The 26,090-nt window shown below is 44.4% G+C and overlaps 1 pseudogene; it reads right to left on the reverse strand.

Annotated features, from left to right (window-relative positions):
* Positions 1-26,090, reverse strand: part of LOC149299118 (ryanodine receptor 3-like) — a 208,647-nt pseudogene that overhangs the window by 102,042 nt on the left and 80,515 nt on the right.

Here is a 26,090-nt window from a genome sequence, read left to right on the forward strand (position 1 = left end):
GTTATAGAAGACAGAGAACTGTAAAAACAAAAGATTTTAAGCGCATAAAGTATTTGTGTCGCATCGAGGAAGGCCCCTCCACGTACCTGTTACTGTCCACATATCGGATAAGCGTTGGGTAGAAGGCATACAGATCCCTGCATAGAACAGCAAACTCCTCCAGAATCAGCAGTTCTGCCTCCTGAGTGTCTGACTTGCCGTCTGCTTTCAGTTGTTCCTCCTCCTGTCCAATCTTGATTGCTTTCTTCTTCAGTTTCTCCAGGGTTGGAAGGAAATGGCTCTTTAGGAGATCGGGCTGAGCCTTGCTGATAATCGGCTGGGCATAGACTGCGAACGAGTGCACCGACATTAAAGATTAGTCACATGATCTGGAAGAATGGGGGAACATTTTTCAAAATGGTTCCAGGATTTCGATTCTGCACATTAAGAGGTTCAATCCAAGGCACAAGTTCGTCTAAGGGGGACAAAGCATATGCTCACATATTTTTTGGGGTGCTAATGGGGGAATTAACACTGGTACTTTATAAATACGGTGATATGTCCCCCCAACGTTCACCTGAGTAACTGTGTCTTTGAAAACTATTCCTCATTGTCTTCACTGTAAGAGGGGATCAGAGGACCACTGATGGTGTCAAGCACTGAGCCACATCAAAGCCTAAAACCTTGGAAAGCCAGTGCTTGGATCAGTAAAGCCATGAAATGATTCTAATGGCACAATCTCTTGGATTATAACGTCACTGGATGTAATGTGAATATGTTAAGAGTTTAACAAAACAAGATAAAATAGATAATCAGTGATATGATGCATCTCAACCATGTCGGCTACAGCATTTGCCTCTAATGTGTTCTATGAAACCTCTCAAACTGATGTTCTAGTTTAAGATGTTTAACTATTTGCAAACAGAAAGAAAGTTGTGCGCAGGCTCACCCGCAATTCTTTTCATCCACGATGCCTCATCGATTCCCAAGTTGTTGTTAATGATCTTAAGGATGTTGCCGAGGATCACGCTCAGGTGTTCTGAAGTCACTTGTGTACAGCAAGGCCTGGCGTTCTCTGGCACGTTTTCTGTTCCCCGCTCCCACCAGTAGGACAAATAATTGCACAGCATGGGGAGTATAACCTCATCAGTCCCTCCAAGTGTGGCATTTCCGGACACATCTCCTCCACTGTATCTGGCATTCCTAGAACTACAGAACGGCAAATTATACCGATCCTCATCAAAAAACAAATACTTTTCATGTAATATAGAGTTGTGAAGTAACATACTGGGCCTTCCATTCTCTATGGGAAATGAATTTGTTTGGATATTGTTGAGTGGATATTTCTGAAGTGACTCCCATTGCGCACAAAGAACAGTTGTGCAGTGTTGTTTTTTTTGCATGTTTTTGACATGGCCATGTCTAGTGGCATCGCTTCATCAATACGCAAACCTGGATATGAAGATTGCTAATGAATCCAGGCCTCTGGACCTGTAGACCCTCTCAAACGTGAGAGGGTCTACAGGTAACCCTACGTGAGGATACTTTGGGTGCCAAGAGAGCCCAATTGTTCTTCTTAAAGCAGTCATGATCAATGTCCAGTATCTCATATAACTGCTTCAATATTAAAATGCACTATTTTAAGGGCCTGCCAAAGTTCGTTTTTGCCGATTACTTTATTAGTAATACCAGTGTTGTGTAATAAATGTCCTCAAAACACCGGAAGCCGGGAAGGAAAGGCATCGCACCAGTAAAGATACGTACTCGCTCTCTCTCCCTGGGAGTCTTGGTGCTGTAAACAGACAGCGAGTTGTTGTGGTTCAGGGAAGGCTCGAGGAAAGCTACGGGTATAGCCCCAGCCGGCGCGGCCACACACTCTCCCAGGGCTGGACGTTGCCTGTGGGGAGAAAAAACACAGATGGCTCGTACCTGTCAGGTACCAAACACACATTACAGTCACATTCAAAAATTGTTAAAGGGTGTTTGTGGCTTAGAGTTCTGAATCTCAGAATAAAATCGCACCGCTCATGGGAGGCTCCAGAGGGCCGATATCTAGGTTTTCTGGTCGAAACGTCACCATCGAATATTTCCTTCAGCCAGCAGATTCTGGGACAGCTTTTGTATCCTTGGGAATTGTTTAAAGCTCTGTTTATCATCTAGTTCTTTCATGTGGAATGCAATTCATACCAGTTCAAAATCTCGATTCACACTATCATAATAGGCTTCCCAGGGAAAAAAAATACAATACTGCGTTATTCACTAAAAGCTGCCACGCAAAGATTTTCGCTGCCTTTTTTAGAGGGGTTGAATAATGAAGAGGCAAAGATGTCATAATATAAAAGAAATGTTTACTTTGATGCCTTGCGAATACTTTGCCACGCTGCTCGCAGGCTCGGAAAATTACAGGTCACCGCTATATTCTCCAAAATACAGGTCTCAAGGTAACATTACTGAAAAACCCTAGATAAAATTCTCTGTTCGGATCCGCAATGTCTCAAACTGAACAGTGGCAAGCACAACAGGATTTGGAGATGACGCAAAACACGTCGTCTAATAGCGTCCTCTGTGGATTGTGGTAATACACGTTATTTCTAGAAAACCTTAAAGGAAGCTGGCCTTGGTGGATATCAAGTTTTTGTAACATTCGGCAGTCATGTATATATATATAGCGGGATATACACAGAAATGCTGTACCATTTTTATAGGATCTGGTGGTCGAGAGGGCTTCAACAGAACGCCACCGACTCGACCGACGCAAGCGCTTGTCACATATACACTAGAACACAACCTACACACATGCAGGAATCCAGGAACACTCCTCTGCCTTTTGTTCCACGTTGTCTCCATCCGCCTGACCTCTCTCTGTTTCAATCCTTTGTCTAAAAGACTTTGAACCCACATAGGTTAACATCAGATCAGACTAAAATAGCAGAATGCTTAGGGAAAAAAATATGGGGCAAGTGATTCAAGTACAGTCGGTGGAATCGACCATTTGGCTTCTGTCTTGGCACACGGACCGGATAGTTTCTCCCGGCAGTGGCACGTACCCATCGCTGTTGTACTCTGAGCGATGAATCACGGATGCACAGTATTTTTGGTGAAGTACCTTTCAACATAGATGTTCTTTCCGGTCCCGAGGGAGTAAAGGCTGCACGGGATTCTGTAGCAGGAAACTTGCACGTCGTCCACTAGAAGTAGGAAGGGTAGAGAGAGAGAATAAATAGCTAATACATCAGTACGAAATATGGATCTGTATATTAATGCACCGGCACCATTGAGTGTAAGAACCCAGCAGCAACCGGTCCGTGCTGTTGTCCAGCTAGCCAGGCTAGACAGGTTGTCTCCTTAGGGCAAAAGGAGGCTTTGGAAACATGGGGTTTAGTACGTTAGGGGCAGTCATGTCAGGGGGAAAAAAGAAGACATCCTTTCAGGTATTAAGTCAAACCTATGCGGCTTGGGAACCATCGATAGAATTTTTAATAGCGTGTAGCGAGGTTCAGACGTGTTACAACCTCACAACCACCATGAAATAGGGTAATATGGTCAACGTTTATTTAGTGATGGTGACAAATAATCTAATTATTTACAGAATAAATCCACCCCAAACTGATGGCGAGCCACGTGCTCAAAGACGGAAGTCAGGATTGGCAGGAGAGCCACGGTGGTGTAGTTAATATTCTGGGAAACGCCTTTCATTTGTGTCCTGGAGTGGGTGAAGTGCCCCAACTTCAGATTCTCCAACGTTTTGTCAAAGTCTTCAGCGACATTCTCAAAGAACGCACAAACTCCGAGCCGGACCTCATCACTGTGCTAATTAGATAAGAGAAACTAAATACTCAACGGGGAAGAAGCAATGGAACCGTGTGACATCTCCAAAACAGTATATATCTACCCCCTGGAAACCCACCGCATCACCAATACGGGATTTGGATTCCGTTTCATTTTAACCAAACAATTTCAAATTTATGATAAACTACATGAAAATATTATTAGACAGACACACACGTACTCAAGCGAGAATGTATTGTATACAAGAATGAATTGTAGCTTGCAAAATTAAACCACAGACTACATTCATATATAGTCGCCTGTGGGGGGGGGGGATTACACACACAAAATCAGCTGTTTATCCAGCATACATAAGAAATTAAGAGAAAACTAGTTGTTTTCTCAAAAACTAAAAATGCAACTGTCCAGAACAATTTAATAATAAATATCTATTTCTGGATGAGGTACAACCTGGTGTTTCAGAGTAGAAGCCTGTATCAAGTAGAGTTTAATAATGTGACACAAGGAGAGTAACATAAACAAACAAGAAAAAGGGGAAATATTTTTTTTTTTCTCCTAAAAGCATACCGTGTGTCGAGCGTCTGAGCGAGAATGTGCAGGCCGCTCACCATGGTGGAAGAGTCACTGCCTATAGTGAACAAAAAGAAGAGAATAAAGAAATATTATCATGGAATTTCAAGGTTATATCACGGGCGCCTGAAAACAACGTCACACGAGTACATGCTGTCCTGAAACGGTTCAAAGCAATCCGACGCTGATGTTCAAATAAATATAGTCGTATACCTCATTGATTGACTTGTTGGGTTTTCACAATAGATTTGATTCACCGATATCATAATGGGGGTTATTTATAAAGAGTAATTCTGGTGTAAAAACGGCCTTATCGCCATATTGCAAGCAGCGGAAGGTTCTTTTAAAATTGCACCAAATATTGTATGCTAAAACACTAAAGGTGCTGTTCCACCTGCTGAAGTGTTTAGCTATAAGCAGCATTACAGATGTCATTCGTAATAGTGTCCAAACCTGCCACAGAAATAATATGTAAACCTGTGACCTCATTTATACAGTTTGTTGGAAACTCTTGTCATGTGACACAAAAACAGGCACTGATAGGTTCCGGCCATTGAAAAAGGTTTCTTCAAAGTTTCTTCTTTTAGAAGATGAAACTTTCAAATGGAAAAAAAACATATGAAACATGAAAAACATGAAAATGACATATCTGCATTTGCTAAAATGTCTTGTCTAAGTGGAACAGCACATTAAAAAACCCCCGCAAAACGCTACAAATAAACAAATTCAAACAATGTGTAGACATTCATGAAATATAGTAGTTGGTGATATTTCTCAGAGTTTGATGCAGGTGACAATAAGTCATAAAACGTGAACTAATGGCTTTGACCTTGTTGGATGCCAAATATTTAATACATTTTTATTTAATAGCACAATATATATAATATTCTAATAGCTGGCCATACAATGATGTATACTGTAGAGGTTAGATGTTGCTGAGAACACGGCACACATCATCCCGCATTGCAGTCTGTAAGAGGTTTAATCGTTTAACGACTTTGTTTTCTGCTTCGCAGAGGATTTAAAAGGACAGAATGAGTCCGCCGAAACAATACGCACTTGTGTCTCATAACATGCAATCCACAAAAGACTCAATGAAATTCTGATCGGCGGGGGCCACAGATAATATACTCCTCATTCGTCATCACCACACAGAACAATGCGCATGAATGTCACCGCGTTTGGTTTACTACTGCAGACTCTAGCGTTACAGACTCTCTCCTGACCTTATTTTACGTCGACTTACCAAAGAGTGAAATCCTATGTCTGACAAGGGCTGTCAGTTTGCAGAACAGACTGGAGTAAAGAAGGAAAAAAAAAGAGAGAGGGGAAAAAAGGAAAGAGAACAAAAAGCTGCAGGTTAGGAAAGGAAAATAAGGAGATTTCTATCAAAAATAAATGGTTTTTGCTAGAAGAACCTAAAATTCTTTGATATGCAGTGGGTTATAGACTGCTTGACAAGCCATGTTAAGTCACCCCGTGTATACCTGGTAGATGAATCCATCAGGCCATTAAATACCCCCACCCCCCGACCTACGACAGTTATGTACGGCTCTGTCCTGAAGTGACATAGTTTTACGATATTTTAATTAAACGCTGTGCTTCGATTCCTTGAAAACGATCCTTGGTCTTTTTCTTCATTACTCCGTTTATTAAAAAAGTTCAAAATGTCATGACATCAAAAGGAACAAGGTGCATGTACAATAAAAGGCATGAAACAGTCAGGTAGGTAAAAAGTACAAAGATACACGCACTGTAAAAAAAAAAAAAAAAAAAAGAGCTGGAGACATCAGACCAAGGATCACGAGTACGCAGAGCCGCACAGGCGCAAGCAGAGGGACGAACCCATCAGAATACGCAGTATACCCTTGGAGAGAAGACCATGTTAAAACAGTTGTCAATTGTACAAGTACACCAGAGTGCATGAAATAACAGAGTCGACATGTTATCAGATAAAATGTAAACAAAACAGAAGAAATCAAAACAAAACAAGAGACGTGTGCCGCATCAACGCCCAATAAGGTAAATCATGAGCAAAGCGTGAATGTAGAAAGGGTCATATTGGAACGGCCAACCCACCAAAACCACCTCCTGTCGTTAATATGGGCTTTTCCCCTGGATGACCATAGCAAGTCCTCCATATGGGCAACAAATTGCATTCTACGGAGAAAGGCCTGAATTGGTGGAGTACAAGGTTTCCTCCAGAATTGGGGAATAACCGCCTTGGCCGCACTAAGAATATGGTACGTTACCAAATTCTTATACTTATGCGGCGGGATGGTGCTGTGGTGGAGAATAGCCGCTTCTGGGGATAAAGTGAAGGACGGCTCCGAGACTTCTTTAAGGATACGCTCGATCACTGTCCAAAAGGGCTGAATCATGGGGCACTCCCACCAGATATGGAGGAGCGTACCGGGTCCAACCAAGCATCTCCAGCATAAATCAGGGGCAGAAGGGACAAAACGATGCAAATCATGTGGGACACGGTACCATCTAATAAGCAATTTATACAATGTCTCTTATATTTTACTAGATATAGCCCCTTTATGTATAAATTGAATAATTCGGTCCCAATCCTCATCAGTGGATATAGCAGGTAAATCTGCCTCCCACATGGCGAGAAATAGGGTTTCGGGATAGCACGTAAGGAGATCAAAATTGCGTATAGCTTAGACAAAAGATGGTCAGGTTCTTTCGCAGCAGAACACAATAATTCAAACGCAGTCAGAGGTCTGCGATAACCGTCATGTCCTGGGAGCGTAGAGATAAAGTGAACCAACTGGGCATAAAAATAAAGACGGTCAGGGCATAGAGGCACATCTCTATGTACTAAGTCCCGTACATGGAAAAGCCGTAAGATACCAGAGGGTAAAGGGGAAAGTTTCCTAACTCTAGACCGGATGCAGCCAGGCTGAAACGCTGAGTTCCCAACTAAGGGGAGAAGAGGAGATGGATATGCGGTCAGGCGGCCCTGAGACATGTATTTCCTAAAAACGTTTAATGTCGGCGTGATATAGGGGTGTTTGAGTAGTGGAGAGCGCCTGTACACATCAGGAAGCCAAGGAAAAGAGTGGATGGGCAAGGGTAAGCAAGCACCTTCCAGAGACACACACTGTTTAGGGGCTGAAATCGACCACTCCACCACCCTGCGCGGGTGAGCAGCATGGTAGTAGAGTTCCAGGTCCGGGACGCCTAGGCCTCCCCTATGCTTGGGTCTAGTAAGATGCAAAAATGCGAGGCGGGACCGGCCCGACGCCCAAATGTACTTGGTGATAACACGTTGGCATCTCCTAAAATAAACACGGGGGAGAAAAATGGGGAGGGTCTGAAAGAAATAAAGAAATCTTGGCAAGGTATTCATTTTAACAACTGAAATTTTACCTAACCAAGATACGTGGGGATATGCCCACTTACTTAGATCAGCGGAGACCTGGTGAAGTAGGGGCACAAAATTAAGGGCATACAGAGAGGCTAGATCCCCAGGGATCTTTAAACCCAAATACTTAATGAAGGAGTCACACCAGCGGAATGAAAAGCGGGAACAAAGAGCTCGTTTTATACGAGCTGGTAAATTAACCCCAAGGATCTGGGACTTATCCATGTTTATTTTGTAATTGGTGAGTGATTGGAAGGTGTCTAGTTCCTGTATTAGCCGTGGTAATGAATGTACTGGGTCAGAAAGGAGGCACAACCAACATGTCGTCAGCAAAGAATGCAAGTTTGTGGGTCTTATGAGAAATGGACACCCCTGCAATAGCAGGGTTATGCCTAATAGCGTTGGCCAGAGGCTCCATACCCAAGATGAAAAGGAGCGGTGATAGGGGGCAGCCCTGGCGAGTGCCATTGGACAAGGTGACCGGCTGGGAAAGGCAACCATTAACCGAGATCCTGGCTGTCGGGTTAGAGTATAACGCCTCGATCCATGCCCGAAACTCCGGTCCGAGACCCAGGCATCGAAGCACTCGGAACAGGTAAGGCCAGGCCACCCTGTCAAATGCCTTCTCAGCATCTGTGGAGACAAGGGCCAAGGGAATGGAGTGGCGCTGGGCATGAGAAATTATGTTAAGAACCCTAATTGTGTTGTCTCTTGCCTCCCTCCCCGGGACAAAACCCACCTGGTCCATGTGAATGAGTGAAGGAATGTGTGGTTTAAGGCGGGTGGCAAGGATTTTCGCCAGTAACTTGACATCTGTGTTCAGAAGAGATATGGGGCGATAGCTCCCACAGCTCTCACTATCTTTGCCCGGTTTTGGTATCACTGTAATGTGCGCCGTGTTGGTATGTGAATCCAGGCGATCCCTCCTGGACAGGCCATTAAATAAGGTGTCCAGGTGAGGGCCTAATATAGCGACAAATCCCTGGTGGTATGCTTTGGTGAACCCGTCAGGCCCAGGGCATTTGCCGTTAGGTAGAGACCTAATCGCCTTCTGAACCTCGGTCAGACTGATAGGGGCCTCGAGAAGGGATGACTGATCCAAGGAAAGGCGAGAGGACAGGTGCTTATCAAGATGGTCTTGAAGTGAAGGCTCTCCAGGAGGAGTGGTGCCCGGGGTGGGAGGCAAGTTATATAAAGACGTGTAGTTTTTATGAAAACAGGATAAAATGTCGGGAGTAGAAAAATGGAGTTTACCTTTGGGGTCCCGGATTTTAGAGATGAAAGTGTGTGACCTTTTAGCTCGCAGAGCCCTGCCCAGCAGTTTACCTGCCTTATCCCCAAACTCATAAAAGTAACTCTGTGTCAATAAGTAGTGTCTTTTAGTATGTCTGTTTGTGAGAGTGGCCAACCTGTCCCTAAGGGCAGCTAGTTGAGGCGGGATGTGTGGGGCAAGCGAGAGTTTGTGCGATCTCTCCAGGTCCGCTATTTGGGTAGTGAGCTGGAGAATTTCCCCCAATTGAAGCCGTTTAATTTGGGAACCCATTTTAATAAGGTGGCCTCGAATTACCGGCTTATGGGCCTCCCATACAGTGGAAAATGGAATCTGGTTGGAAATGTTATCAGTGAAATAGTACCAGAGTTCCTTACTCAGGACCTGTACATGACCGGGTGTCGACAATAAGGACTCATTTAGCCTCCAGGACCAGGACTTAGAAGGTAGATCAGGAAAGGAGATACATACATGAACAGGAGAGTGGTCTCCAATAATCATGGGACCAATGTCAGAAGCACGTAGCATGGGTAGATGGTGGTGGGAGAGGAATATCGAATCGATTCTACTGTAGCGAGTGTGTAGGGGAGAAAAGAATGTAAAATCTTTAACCGTCGGGTGTTGCGTCCGCCACGCATCAGCCAGTTGTATAGTGTGAAGAGCGCGTTTGACTTTAGCAATTCGAGAATAGTGGATATGGGAGGAACCGGAGGAACTGTCTATTCTAGGGTCTAGAACCATATTAAAGTCCCCTCCCAAAACAGCGATCCCTTCCTGAAAGTTCGCGAGCTTACGCAAAGCAGAGACAAGGAAAGAGGTTTGATCTCTATTAGATGCATATATCCATGCCATAGTAATTTTATGTGTGGTAATAAACCCCTTAACGAAAATACATCTCCCCTCCGCGTCCCTCCAGGTGTCGAGGTGTTGAAAAGTGAGCGATTTATGAAGAAGGATTGCGACTCCCTTAGTCGAGAAAAACGAAGTGGTGAAGTATTTGGAGGGAAGTTTGGGTTCCTTGCCTTGATTAAAATGAGTTTCTGGCAAAAAAGCAACTCTGGTTTTGTTAGAATGTAAGAAGTGCATGAGTCTGGAGCGCTGCTCAGGTTTGTTAAGACTAGGGCTGCAACAACTAATCGATAAAATCGATAATAATCGATAATGAAAATCGTTGCCAACGAATTTCATTATCGATTAGTTGAATCGATTTTTATCGATTATAAAATGAGGGTTTTTTCAGAGCAAACGCTCTGAAAAATACCCCTCATTATATAATCCGTTTTAGTGACTCACAGCAGCAGCTCCTACTTACCAGTCCCTCCCTGTAATCACTGTGACAACTGGCCCCGCCCCCTTCCTTCTCCCAGAAGGCCAGAACCACATGGCTGTGACACTCATCTAACTGTAAGTATAAAATTAATATTTGGGCTGCTGAAAGTTAGGGGGAGGTGGGGGTTAATTTAGGGGCAGTTATGGTTAATGGGGTGTTTAGGGTTAATTTAGGGGAAGTTATGGTTAATGGGGTGTTTAGGGTTAATATAGAAGCAGCTGTGGTTAATGGGGTGTTTGGGGTTAATTTGAGGCAGTTGTGGTTAATGGGGTGTTTAGGGTTAATTTAGGGGCTGTTGTGGTTGATGGGGGTCTTTAGGGTTAATTTAGGGGATGCTGTGGTTAATGGGGTGTTTAGGGTTAATTTAGGGTAGTTGTGTTTGATGGGGTATTTAGAGTTAATTTAGGGGTAGTTATGGTTAATGGGGTGTTTAGTGTTAATTTAATGATGAGGACTGAGGGTTAATTTAACAAAGTTAACTTAAGGCGCAGTTAGAGATAAAGGGGGGCAGACTAAGGGGAATCTAAATCCTGGGGGCAGTGAAGATTAATCCAGTACTTATTTATAAAAGTATGGTGTCAGTGTGATGCGAACAGGTCTGTGACTCTGAGGGGACTATGAGATATCTGGGGGGTATAAGGCTTAACTGGGGAGGATGGAGAGACATATCTGGGGGTATAAGGCATATACAGTATATAAGGCATATGTGGGGAGGGCAGTGTGGCATGTCTGGGAGGCAGTGTGGCATGTCTGGGGAGGATGGAGTGGTGTATCAGGGGGTATAAGGCGTATCAGGCACAGTGGCATATGTGGGGGAAGAGTGGAGTGGAATATGTGAGAGGCAGCGTGGAGTGGAATATGTGGGAGGCAGCGTGGAGTGGCATGTCTGGGAGGCAGCGTGGCATGTCTGGGAGGCAGCGTGGCATGTCTGGGAGGCAGCGTGGCAAGCCTGGGCTCAAATGTGCATAAATTGGGGGGGCTTGTTGGGAAATAAAGACAAGAAATGCATTTTATCAGTTTTTTTTTTTATTCTGCGTTTGTATTTAACATCATTTGTTTATTAAATTATTTTAAATAAATGAAAAATGTACATTAATTTTTTTATCCAATTAATCGATTACTCGAAAAAATAATCGGCCAACTAATCGATTATGAAAATAATCGTTAGTTGCAGCCCTAGTTAAGACCCCTTACATTTAGCGTAGTCAGTTTAACAGTATGTGGGCTCATTGTAGAACACCTGGGGAGAGCGGAAGAGCTGAGGCGCGCCGGCACACGTCATAATATACAAACAGAAAAACATAAAAAGAATCTAAACAAATGACAAAAGAACACCTAGACAACATGTCTAGGACAAATCTGGGTAAATGTTTACACAGGAACAGGAGAGCCATCAAACCCGGAACTCGGGAAGGGCCTAGTACCCGGGCCACAAAGGACCTGGGCAGCTGGCTCAGGGGGCAAGAACACATGTAAGGATGGCAAACATGCGTCCGAGCCTGAGACCCACCGCAAGTGTATGTGCATCAAAGTGTATGGAGTTGTATTATTCTAGTATATAAGAAAAAGAGGTCGGCACAAATATGTATGTAAAAAAGTGAAATAATGAGGGCAAGGTATCCACCATGTCGAGGGACAAAAAGCCATCTCAAAGCAGAGATAGCAACTAAATAAAAACCCAAAATTAGGAAGTCAACGATATGGTGATGAGATATAGGGTAGAGTGGGTCAGTGAGAGTGATGGTGAGCGAGTGTAAAAGGAAAAACCCCTACCCCTGTGGAGACGGAAAGTGCGGATGCACTGGCAACAGGTAACCACAGGAACATATGGGAGGAAGCTCCCTTGAGAAAAAGGGGAATTCCCCAACAGGTAATCGTTTAACAAGCCCATACAGTAAAATGGACGAATATGGCATTGCAGAGCAAGAACTGTCCGCAAGCCCAGATAGTAAAATGGACGAATATATCGTTACAAAGCAAAAACAAAAAATCTGGGACAATACACCTGACATAACATAACTCACAGATAGAAGAAGTCACTTCCACTAGCATGTGGTGATCAACGAACAGGGGATCGATAATCGATCACCAAAGCCGTAATGCAGTTCGTAGGGCCTTGCGGAAAAACGATGTAAGCATCGAGTAGACAGTGTAGCGTTACTTCGTTCCGTCGTGGCGAAACCCGGGTAAATCCAAGGATGAGGAATAAAAAAAGAGAAATCAACACGCCATCAACTGCAGTGTAGGTAGAAGAGATGAAGATCCATGGTGGAGAGGAGAAAAGCAGGTAGGGCTGGAGGTATCGTCAGGCAGGCGGACCTCAGGTGTGTGCAGAAATCTGCGGTCGGCGTTTCCGTTGTGGTTTGGAAGACCAATCCGTTCCAGGGGTCGATAATTTAGGGAGCGCAGTGCAGGAGTACTCCCAGTCAGGTATAGGAAAAGGGGGAGACCCAGCTGCTCCAAGACTGCAGGCACATCCGTAGCTCGTCTAATAACGTAGCGGTCCGGGCCCTTCTTGATTGTAAGTGAAAAAGGAAAGCCCCACTGGTGAGGTATCGAGGCCTCCCTTAAGGCTCTAGTGACCGGGCGCAGCGCGCGACGATATTGTAGGGTGACCGGAGACAAGTCCGGAAATATCAGTATGGGGTGACTGTCCCAGTCCAGAGCACCCACCTTGCGATAAGCTGCCAATATGGTTTCCTTCAGCGTATAATCATGCAGGCAGCATACTACATCACGAGGCGGCTGGTTATCAGGCTGTTGAGGCCGGAGCGCGCGGTGCGCACGGTCCAACTTGATGTCAGATTCAGGAGGCCTCGAGAGCAGACCATTGAAAATGGCGCGCAACGTGGCTGTGAGCTCTGTCGGGAGGACGGATTCAGGAAGCCGTAAGTTGGATCGCCTACCCCGATTATCCAGGTCCTCCATTTTCTGCATGAGGCGGGAGATAGTGGCGGCCTGGAGTTGAACTTGGTCAGAGAGGACGTCAACCGCAGAGCGGCTGCTCGTGCTGTCTTGTTCCAATGCGGTTACTCGATCCCCGATCTGCTGGAGGTCATGCTTAATGTCTGATAGATCCGCGCGCAGCGGAGCATGCCTTTCATTAATGATCGCGATGAGATCCGCCTTGGTAGGTAGATTTTGGAGCGAGTCTTGCCAGGTGAGGTGAGCTTGGGAATGTGATTGCATTCGCAGGGTGTTGGCATCCTGACTGGCTTCTGAGGGATCCTCCGAAATAGCACTATGCGGGCTGCCAGGCGGCGAGGCCCTAGACGCAGACTCGCGGGAATCGGCGTCGTGGAGATTGTGAAAAAACGCCTTCACCGAGGTATGGGTTGATTTCTCCTTAACCTGGTGGGGTTTAGGCGTAGCTGAGAGTCGAGAATTCTTGCCCATAATTGAAATTTGCACCGAATTTTAGGGTTTACTCGCGGTGGGTCAGCAGAGCTCACAGATTAAGCGGCCATTTGCAATCCGCTCAGGCCACGCCCCCCCCGTCCTTGGTCTTTACAGCTTTCCTGTTCTTCTTTTGTGCGGCTGATTTCTCCGCTTGGCTCCATGGGTCTCAGATATGGGTTGCTATGGCTCATTGAGAACACATATCACAAATACCCCCACACTATTATTCTCTGTACACACTGAAATCGGGTTGTCTTTTTATAATGGCTCACATTTCTCCATAACTGCCTGATTATGACCATATTATAATACCCCCCCCCCATGCCCTGTAATGCTTGGGTGTTGTTTCCTCCAACTCTTCCAATATCAGAATACCAGAGGGACTAAAGGTGGAACCCTCGGCTTTTCTCGCAGAGCCTGGCTTCACGGTGACTTTCTATTTGGGACATTGGTTCTCCGGAGATCCTGACAATTTTGATACACCTGAGACTTTTTTCTCCGACAGAAGAAAAAGAAAATCAGATGAAGCCCTCCGACCCCAACGGGTTCTCTTAAGAAAATGTATGATTATAGCTTCCATTGTAAAAGTCTCTGCTACAAAGGTTCTTCGGTTTTATTATAGAGTCTCAGCAACAAACCGGATATTCTCTTCAATAGCTTTATACCTCTGATCATCAAAAGTAGGCTCATCATCTAAACGTTTTCTGCTAACAAAGGCCATCGCTTGGATATAATGGACCTTCCCTATTATGGAAAAGCTGGAAGCAGCTGTCATTCCCAGCTCCTTTTTATAGTTTTATACAATAAGCCAACCCGAAGCGTGACATTTAGTGACATTAAAAATACTGCATGTTGATACATAACAAAATTAGGGCTGAAACAACGAATCGATAAAATCGATAATAATCGATAACGGAAATCGTTGTCGACGATTTCCGTTATCGATTAATCGAGTGATCGATTCGTTGTTGGCTCCTTTTACTTACCTCCGCGAGCGTTCCCCGCTTCCGCTACACGCTTTGCACTCTCCGCCTTCTTTTAGTTGCGTGACGGATGTGATGCGTTCCGGAGGTAAGTATTCTTCATGTCTGTGCGAATTGCTCTGTGCGAGTGGCTCCGTTCGCACAGAGCGGTTCGCTCTGTGCGAGTGGCTCCGTTCGCACAGAGCGGTTCGCTCTGTGCGAGTGGCTCCGTTCGCACAGATCGGTTCGCTCTGTGCGAGTGGCTCCGTTTGCACAGAGCGGAGCGCTCTGTGTGAGTGGCTCCATTCGCACAGAGCGATTCGCGGGGGTGGGGGTGGGGTTTCAGGGGATGCAGGGCAGAGTGGGGGTGGGGGGGCAGGCCAGGGTAGGAGACTGAGTGCAGGGCAGAGTGGGGGTGGGGATGCAGGGCAGGGTGTGAGTGTGGGGGCAGGGTGTGAGTGTGGGGGCAGGGCAGGAGAGTGGGGGTGGGGGTGCAGGGCAGAGTGGGAGACTGGGTGCAGGGCAGAGTGGGTGCAGGGTGTGAGTGTGGGGGCAGGGTGTGAGTGTGGGGGCAGGCCAGAATGTGGGGGCAGGGCTGGGTGCAGGACAGAGTTGGAGACTGGGTGCAGGGGCACAGTGCAAAGTGCTGGGTGCAAAGTGCCAGGGCTGGGTGCAAAGTGCTGAGTGCAAAGTGCTGGGTGCAAAGTGCTGAGTGCTGGGTGCAAAGTGCTGGGTGCAAAGTGCCAGGGCTGGGGCAAAGTTTCTTGAACAGTAATAGTCCACCTCTTTTCAGAATGTTTGGGGTTATTTTGTTTCATAAATATTGTGTTTGGGTTTTTGTACTTTGAAAATATTGTTTTTTTATTACATCATAACAAAATAAGAATGTTAATGTAAATTTTAAGTTGTTTTTTTAACATCCAGTTCATTAAATTATTTTAAATAAACTAAAAATTTGCATATTGTTTTTTTTATCCGATTAATCGATTAATCGAAAAAATAATCGGCCAACTAATCGATTATTAAAATAATCGTTAGTTGCAGCCCTAAACAAAATAGCCATCTATGCCAAACAGTGCTCGGGTGACAGCCAACGTATTTAATGCGTCCCACAGCCGAGTGTCGCCAAACGTTTTACATTTTATCTGCATTGAGAGATTCACCAAAATCCTCACTTATATTTTTGCCCTTTTTAGTTACCCACCCAGCTATTGCCACGCTGGAGATGCAACTCATCAAAAGCATCCCCTGCTCAGCCGTGCGCCGGTACTCAAGCCAGCCAGACCCAGCGCTGACTCCAACAAACGGGACTCACAAGAAGGGCTCCCAGCTGCTTATAATGAGGTGTAGGGGGGGGGGCAGTAGGGAAGCATTTACAAAACCAGGGGGTCTCACCAGCTGGGCCCAGGAGTTTATTGTTACGACCCTACAGAATCTGAAATCAAGAGGCGAGCCTGTATGTTTCTGGCAGGAAGGTAATTCCACTCATCCACCACCTTCTCAGCAAAGCAATACTTTCTTTACATATAAATCATTAAATGCAACAAAAAAAAATGATCAACATTAAATGATTAGTTAACAGTCAAGAAGTGACGAGAATCAGGATGTAAAATAACAGTCATGTCCAGCTTTCCAACAAACATGGTGCTGAGCAGCTTTATGCTGTCTACACAGGTCCTTGTGCGCCACACTGCTTACCATCCAAGCGAAAAAGTGACTTCATGGAGAGAATAATCACAACACTCAATCAGTTTAAACGGCTGTTCTCAGTGGCATACTAATGCGGCACATGTGATACATATCGATTTGGTGACATTATTTGACATACATTTAAACTGGCTTACTCTCCTGTCACTTCCTAGCACTCAGAGGTTGACAATTAAGATAGAAACACAGAACTTGATGGCAGGGAAGTACCATTCAGCTCATCTGGCCTGACCATTCAAATCATTTTTACATTCCAAGTACACGATCCAGAAGCCCATCACAGCTAATCATGTGATAGATTCCTTTGTTCCTTTGTGTTATAGAACACGCTGAGCTATAATAAAGGCCATGGGAAAGCAACATCTCCGTTGGGACTTTAACCTTCTAACTACTCTTCTATCAATCAGGTTTACTCTGCTAATTTCTCTTACGAATTATGTTTAAAAACCTTAAAAGAGATGATGGTTTCCCTTTTTATACATCTAGAAACCACATGATTGCCACCTACCTCGCCACCATCTCTTTTTCTTTGTTGGATGCATAGCCGCTGCTGCCCAGGATTTTGGTTGGGGAGGAGAGGAAGTACAGACAGTGATTCTTGAAGTACTGGTCAACGAGAGGAAAGAGAACCTAGAACGTGAAAAAAAGAGGACGCTGGATTTACCTGGATGCTGACAAACATCACCTGGTATGAGCAAATGAAGGGAAAACAGAGTTTCATCCATCTTCACTCTATCGATAACCAAGGATGTAAACAAGGAGGGCTACGGTATGAATAATTTAATTTAAATGATGTGAAAAATGTTTGAGCCTCTGTTACAAAATATGGTATGACCATTCCAGATGTATTCAATCCCATAGACAATAAAAGTTCAAGCAGCAAGGGTTAATATATCGTTATTAATATCTCATGTATCGTTCCAAACAACCGTTATGAATGTTTCAAAACCACTTACTTTAGCAAAAAATGTGGCTTCTTGCTCGTGGGGAGATTTTTCGCTTTTTCCGCTGCCAACAGTCCTCGGTACATGACCTAAAAAGAACCGTATGATTGAAATAAACATAATGTAATAAAAGCATTATTACTGTATTTCAGATATCAGATCTAAAATCCTGGCCCACTGCTTTCACTCAATAGACACGGTGTACACCATGCCAAACCAGGTCAACTAGGCACATCTTACCTAAGTGAGCAATGAACTCCTGTGCAGAGTCAACATAATGCAGAACCTTCTTCAGGAACTTGAAGGCAAAAAGATTCCATGGATGAAGCATCTAGTTCCATGTCCTTTAATCCCCTGCAACAAATATTATAAAAATATATATTAAACAAAGATAATAATATGTGCATCTTATTTAATGCATAATAATAAAATGAATATATGAACAAAAAAGTCGCGATGTTACAGAACGCTAAATGCGGCATCTGTACCTGGATATGGCGTAACCGTTTACTTGCAGGAATTTAAAAAGCTCCTAAGCTTTCTCCCGATCTCGAGACTTCTCTTTGGCTGTTAGGGTGTCGTACGGCACAAGTAATGGATGGCTCCCTCCGCCTGCAGACCAACAACCAACAATTCATTCATCAAACAGATTATTTGCATTGGTTTTCCCTTTCTGTAAATTATAATTTTCGGTATTGGGTGCTCCTATGTGTACAGTAAAGACACACTCACTAATAAATGCAAAGCGGAGCCTTCAATAAAGATTAGTTACATTTCACATTAAGTACTGTTAGAACGGAGGACACGATTGCTCCCTTATTCTGAAAACCAGGCACCATTTAAACAAATGTATATCTTACCTTTGCTCTCCAATTCTAGTTTCTTCTTTTTGGCCCAAATATTATGATCATTTTCAGCCATCACCTCAACCATTCCCTGCAAAAGCGGTGGAAGCAGAGACAACCGACCAAAGCTAAATATTTATTTTAATTGCTGCATAGATCAAAAAATAGGCCAGTACAGCCTTAAAAAAAACATTGTGCAGAGTGAACGACCGGTTTCCTTAATAATTTTGTGAAAAATCCAGTAAGGCTCCAAGATACATAAATCTCTTTATGTACAATCATTTTGTCTCACTTTTGATGTCAGATAACTTTGACAAATAACCTTCACGGAGGAAAACATTCCAATCTGGAAGATTTAATCTCAGTTTTCAAACATAACGAGAAACGCTGCCTTATTAGGTCACTGCCCATAGTGTTCTCCCAAACCCAAGTCATCCTGCATCAAATCCAATTAGTTTTTTGGGGGCTATCATCCATACATACAAATATATATTTATTTGACAATTAATCATACATACATATATTGTGAAGCCCCGAACATCAACTTTGATTTGTCTAGGAATTCTACGAAAATGGTGAATCGTTTGCTGCAGGGGCGTAACTAGACGCCTCAGGGCCCGGGTGCGAGAATCTGTTAAGGGCCCCCCCACCCCCCCCCAAAAAAAACATGATTTTTACACAACAATTTTTTTTCAACAAATTCAATTTACATATTGAATCATATCTGTAAAAAAATCAAAGAAAAAGGGGCGCATGTACAAAGGGCATAATCCAGGGGCGTCCAAGTTTTTTCTGCAGTGGGCCACTTCATCAGAATTGTATACGTGCGCGGGCCGCACTCATTTTTCACTGTGACACAAAATATGGCCTTTAATAAAATATGCAGATTAAAATAAAGTAAAATGACACAAAACCTTTACTCTTCCTCTCACTGATTTCTGGGCCTTGAAAGTTTTGCGACTACAAATTCAGGATTCCCTAGATTTATTCTAGGGATGAACTAAAATGAAAATTCTGGACCAAAACATTCAGGGTTCACTTAGCCAAAACCGAAAATGACCCCCACCTTTAAAAATAATAATAAAAACTCACATGTTTAATAAAAGTAGGTAACACACAATTGGACAAAATTAGCAATATGACTTGGCATGATAGGAGTGTGATTGCTAACAGCAATCACACTCCTATCATACCCAGGCAACCAGTAAATGCTGGTACCTAGGCATGATGGGACTGTGCTCGCTGTGATTGCTGTTGGCATGATAGCAGTGTGATTGCTAAGTCAGCCAGTACATGCTGGTACAGGGTGGCTGTAAGTGATGTGCAGACCCCATACTGCTGGCAGCATCACTACACAAGGGGGGCAGCTAGCCAGGTTTCAGCATGTACTGGCTGACTTGGCATGATAGGAGTGTGATTGCTAACAGCAGTCACAGTCCCGTCATGCCTAGGTTCCAGCACTTACACATCCATCCAGTAAATGCTGGAACCTAGGCATGATGGGACTGTGATTGCTGTTAGCAATCACACTCCTATCATGCCAAGTCAGCCAATACACGCTGGTACAGGGTGGCTGTAAGTGATGTGCCGACCCCATACTGCTGGCAGCATCAATACACAAGGGGGGCAGCTAGCCAGGTTTCAGCATGTACTGGCTGACTTGGCATGATAGGAGTGTGATTGCTAACAGCAATCACAGTCCCATCATGCCTAGGTTCCAGCACTTACACATCCATCCAGTAAATGCTGGAACCTAGGCATGATGGGACTGTGATTGCTGTTAGCAATCACACTCCTATCATGCCAAGTCAGCCAGTACATGCTGGTACAGGGTGGCTGTAAGTGCAGACCCCATACTGCTGGCAGCATCACTACACAAGGGGGGCAGCTGGCCAGGTTTCAGCATGTACTGGCTGACTTGGCATGATAGGAGTGTGATTGCTAACAGCAATCACAGTCCCATCATGCCTAGGTTCCAGCACTTACACCCTCATTCAAACACCCTCCCCACCCCCTTACCTGCACTGCAGCTCCTCGATGCCGCTCACAGACTTCAGCAGGGGGCGCGGCCTCCCTCTGCCTTCTCTGCTAAAGCACAGAGGAAGTAGGATGTCACGTGAACTCCGCTTCCTCTGTGCAGTCCAGAAGACCCTCCCACAAGTAAGTAGCAGGGCTTGTGGTGCGGCTCGCGTAAGATCGGTTGCCCTGGCTGCCGATCTTATGCGGGCCGCACCTCGAGGTCTCGCGGGCCGCATTTGGCCCGCGGGCCGCATGTTGGACGCCCCTGCCTTATTTAAAAAAACGGATAAAAGATTTCGGGCGGCCCCTTGGCTTGGGCCCCCCTGCCGCCGGGGCCCGGTCGCAGCCGCGACCCCTGCGACCCCGGTAGTTCCGCCACTGGTTTGCTGGATTAAAATAAAAAATATACTAAAGGATCTCAACATGTATAGCTCTGAAGAAGACTAGTGGTAGATGGAGGCCATACTCTAAAACTAGAGGATTTTTAGATGTGATAAAAAGTCTGATTTTCATAATGGCAATATTTTTCTCCGTCACCATAAAATCCAGCATACACCGTAATGGCGGTCGCCATTAACACAAAAGAAAATGTTTCATCTGGTTTTGTTCCATTAAACTTTGGAACCTTCATCTGCAGACCTGGAGGCGGCCATTATTGTCAGTCATGTGATATTTTGGGTGACTTTCCCCGATCACCACACTGAGTTGATTATTTACGGCAATGCCAATGAAATCTGTTCCTCCATAGACGTTACCTTTTATCAGCAGATTACTTTTTTTCAACCTCATTCACTAAGGAACCGGATTTCACTAAGAGGGTGGTAGATAACTGGAACAACTTTCTGGCCAGTGCGGTAGGGGTATGCAATCTTCGGCTCTCCTGATGTTGTGGACTACATCTCCCATAATGCTCTTACAGTCATAATGCTGGCAAAGCATCAAGGGAAATGTAGTTCACAACATCTGGAGAGCCAAAGATTGCCTACCCCTGGGATAGGCATATGGCCATCCTGAATATAGAGTTTTGCAGGGAGTAATGGCCAGATCAGATGGGCAAAATCGGTTTGGATAAAAGAAATAAACTATAACGGGGACACAAACCTGGAGCTCTCTGGAAAGGACAACATTGCTCAGATCGATTGGGACAGGAGTGTAACCATTTCCCTGTAAAACATAGATCAGGCAGAATGTTCGAATCATAAACAATCAAAGCATAGGTTAACTCGATGGACTACGTGAGTCCTACATAGTACATCTCCAGTTTTCATATGAATGCATTCACTTTCTCCTCCGTTATTACATTCACCGTTGGCTAGAGATGTTTGGACATAGTGCTTGGTTTGATCTCTACAAGACCAGTCCGTTACAAGTCTAATCTTGCAGGCTGTGGCTAAGATACACATTACCACCCATAAAACAGAATTTAGAATTGGCTTGTAGACCTGTCTGCATGTTATTACTGCAATTCAAATGTGAAATCTGTGATTATGTAGGCTAAAAACCAATATGCCTACTTCTTAAATTCCACCCAAGCCAGCTCCCTTTAATATATATAAGCATACCATTGGTTAGTCACTGATGTAGTCTAGAATGTGGAGTCCAGTTACAAGGTGAACCTGTGACTTGGCCATTCTGAGTGTAACCGGGGATATGATTCTACTTGTAACATACATTTGATCGCTCGTATACCTGGCTGGCCTGGGACATGCTGCGCATCTTCTCATTTTCCCTGTGCAGTGCCAGGGCTTCTCCTTGCTTCGTACGTTCCACGCTCCAGCCTGTTGCCAACATGGTTTTCACCGGCTCCCTGACAGGCCTATCGAATTTTCTCCTATTGAAAGACAGAGATAAATGACCACCGGGTCTTTAGAGTCGTTAGACACTTCTACTCTGCGCCGGTTCTAGAAATATTCGTTGAATAAAACTGGGCTTTTTGGAAGGTCGCAGCTACGAAATGTCACAGTTCAATTCTGATCGTTGGCGTGAGCAATGAGGCCATTACAAACAGAGTTTACAGGATAAAACGAGAGTAACAATGTCATTTCACTCAAACATGCGTGTCCTAGAGCTCCAACATCACATTCGTTTGTAGTAAGTAAGCAATCATATTATAGCCCCTAACTAGGAGCTAATAACAATATAACTACACATAGCATATAACGTAAGGTGCATGTTAAGAGACACCGCGTTGTGGAAATGTTGCGCAGCATGGAGCAGAATAATCTAATAAATACAAAATAGTACTTTCGGTTATATTTATACCCAGGTCTGAACCTTTCCTTTAATAAGACCTGTTTATGGTTAATGTGCTGCTAGGAAAATGTATAGGAGAAATACATTTTAATGATAAGGGATGTAGTTTAAGTATGTTATGTTTTGTAGTTATCTTCTTGAATTGCGTGCCTTTGGTAGGGCTCACGAATACACGTGCCGATGTATCTCTACACTGATACTGCTAATTAAACACCGTCTGCTCTATTAGAACCAGTCGAGTCAGAGAAAATCACATTACATTTATTTATAAAGCGCCGGCAGATTCCGCAGCGCTGTTACAGTCGGAAGAACAATTTAGAAACACATACAATAACACATACAATAAATAAGTTGTCCGAGGGAAGAAGTGTAGATGGAGAATAGCAGAGGCCCAAGAACTGAGCCTTGAGGAACACCAGTAGATAGCGGTAAGGGAGAGGAGCAAGTTCCAGTGAATGAGACACTAATAGTACGGTCAGAAAGGTAGGATTTAATCCATGAAAGAGCCGTGTCACGGATGCCATGAGCATGGAGGGTTTGTAGGAGGAGGGGGTGGTCGACTGTATCAAAGGCTGCTGAGAGGTCCCAGAGAATAACCAGTGAGAATTGGCCTTTCGTTTTAGCCGTGAAGAGGCCGTTAGTAATTTGAGTGAGTGCAGTCTCTGTTGAATGCTGCGGACAGATACCGGATTGTCAGTGGCCAAGTAGAGAGCTTGAAGAGAGAATGTTTGTTAGTTGATTGTAAGTGAATCGTTCCAGCAGTTTGGAAGCTAGCGGGAGAAGAGAAACTGGACGGTAGTTTGATGGGGATGTGGGATCAAGGAAAGGTTTCCTTAGGATGGGGGAGATGATGGCATGTTTGAATAAGGATGGGAATACACCAGAGTACAAGGAGAGATTCAAGATGTGGGTTAGGGTTGGGGTAAAGGCACTAGAGAGGGGGAGTAGGAGATGTGAGTGCAGGGTCAAGGGGACAGGTGGTGAGGTGGGAGGACAACAGGTCCTTGGAAACCTCAAAGGGTGTAACTGGCCTGAAGCAGGTGAGGATGGATTCAGGTGAGGAGGGTGGTTGAGTTACTAAATGATGGACACTATGGGGGAGGATGTTGTCCCTGATGGTGTCAATTTTGTTTTTGAAATAGGTGGCAAGCTCTTGGGCAACTAAGTTGGAGGGCAAGGGAGGTGCTGTGGGCCTGAGAAGGGTGTTAAGTGTGGAGACTTGACGTTTAGGGTTATGGGAAAGAGGTGATTAATGAAATGAAATGAAATATGTTTGTTTAGAGAGATGGAGGGCCGATGTATAGGAACGGAGCATGAATTTGTAGGAAATGAAGTCTTCAGGTGAAGAAGAAGAAGATCTCTGTGGTTATACTTTACAAACATGACTAAATATTTTACTGCAATGCCAAAAGTACAAATAGATAAATACATGTTTTCTAAAAAAAAATTAAAAATATTATATTATATATTTTATTATATTTCTGTAACGCAGGCCAGCTTTTCTCTGCGGATTTGTTAATAATCACTTGATCCCCTATGTACCAGGAGAAAGGATGCCCTTTTACAGCCTACCAATCATTGTGATGTCTTGTATTTTGGATGATATAATACATTATAGTGTATACAAGTGTATATAGTGTACACAAAACCAAAGGCATCTGTAAAATGTAAGCTAATAAAGGGCAGGCCCCAATGCAATTTCAGTCTCCATTCAGATTTATCTGGATACTTTCATTCTGCAGTGCTATGGAATCTGTGTTATATAATAATAATATATACAGTATATATATATATATATATTTCTTTTTTATCATTTCTGCACTCATTTGAAGATTGTGAAAGTCTGACGTGTGACTGGCAGCTGTAGCGTGACTCTCTATATGAAAGTTTAAGCAACGTGTTGGCTGCCTAAGCCAAGATAAAGCAGCCCTTGATACGTGTTCATGTCGGTTGTCGGCATGATGTGCGCTCTCGCATTCCACTCATGGAAGTCTTCCAGAGCCGGTCTCTCCCATGTCGGTCACGGAGGCTTCTTTATCTGCTCTTACTGTCACACACCTAATGCTCAGCTGGCATCTCCCTCCCAGGCTCTGCATTACCTACACCTTTTTACCAGTTTTCCCTGCATTTGTTAATCAGAAACTACAAACATTACAAGGTGTAAACATTGCATTTATTTGCGGTCTTATTTTATTCTCTAGAGAAAGTGTTTATCTAGTTGATTAGCCAGGATGACTTATTATAGCATTCTATTCTACTCTAGTACTGTCTAGAACGTAGTTTACATTAGTGAAACCTATCATAATAGCAAAGGTGATATTGTAATTGGGTTTGCTGGTAATAAATTATTAATATTACCATTTACAGCCCCACATTTCCCTTTATCTTATGTAGACAATGTTCCTTTTTTATCTTCATAGGGGTATTTTCTACAAATAACAGCACATTTGTGACACCCATATTCTCTCCAAACATAACTAACGGGCGCACCTACAATGTTTGGCACTAGCCGCCCCCACACTCTCGCTCACTCTTACTCACACTCATACACTCTCACTCACAGGCTGTCCACACGGTCTGCACCAAAGGAGATGCATGGAAGCGGCCGGCGGAGAAGGTAAGGAGACACTTAGAGTGGCACCCGGGGCAGACCGACTTCCCTGCCATTCCCAAGTACATTAATGATTCACACGAGGTGACATCGCTACGTTTCATGCTACGTAATAATTACTTTTATATGTCTGACCCCCAGGAACACCTAACCTGAACCTGTTAAAAGCACTTCTGCTGTCCCTGCTGTTATGCCCCACAGAACAGTCCGATTTGGACGAGGTTCCTGTTACGTGGTTATCTCGCAGCTAATCTTATCGCTGCAGTTAGTTTAATATTTTCTCTATTCCCATAATTATATTAGCTTCTTCGCACCATGGAAACAAATTAGACGCGCATTTCGGTGGCTGGGAATAAGATGCGCTCACAGACATGTCTGTCAGGAAAGTGTTTGCTCTGCGGTTAAGGTACCCGTGTAACAAAAAGCTACATGTTACTTGGTGGAGCAAACACAAAGACGGCACACGTTTGCACTCTCAATACATTCAGCATCGAACCCCAGCCGCTGATATATTAGCCTGTTGTAGAGACGGCTATGTTGGTATTATTACAGGTGAGGGGGTTTAGCTGCCCTGCACAACATCTCAAATTAACTTTATAATACTCAGGAAGGGAGAGAGGGCATTTATTATTTATACAGGGCTCGGAAAATCCGAGGCGCAGGTCGCCATGGCGACTGATAATTTTGTCCTGGCGCCTAGGTGTTGGTGAGCCAAACCGGTGGCGAGACACATCTTCGGCAAAATGCCGAAATAAGAATAAAAAACGGCCGAAAATAATCCCCGCAGGGCCCGCGCTGCTTAACTGTGCGTCTTACTGTACAAGCAGGGTCTCTTGTGCTGGCCACAGGAAGCAGGAAACCACAGGAGTCACATGAATTCATCTCACGTCACATGACTGCTCCATTCCTCCTCCCAGTGGGCGGGACAAGAGAAATTCGTGCAGAGAGACAGAGAGAGAAGCAGCAGGGCCTCTATGGGGGTCTGCGTGTGAGAGATCTGCAGTGCAGGTAGGGGGGTGAAGGAGGGTGTATGAAT

The sequence above is a fragment of the Sceloporus occidentalis genome, unplaced genomic scaffold (assembly GCF_023333645.1).
Source record: "Sceloporus occidentalis isolate IW3139 unplaced genomic scaffold, rSceOcc1.0.p SCAF_29, whole genome shotgun sequence".
Taxonomy (NCBI): domain Eukaryota; kingdom Metazoa; phylum Chordata; class Lepidosauria; order Squamata; family Phrynosomatidae; genus Sceloporus; species Sceloporus occidentalis.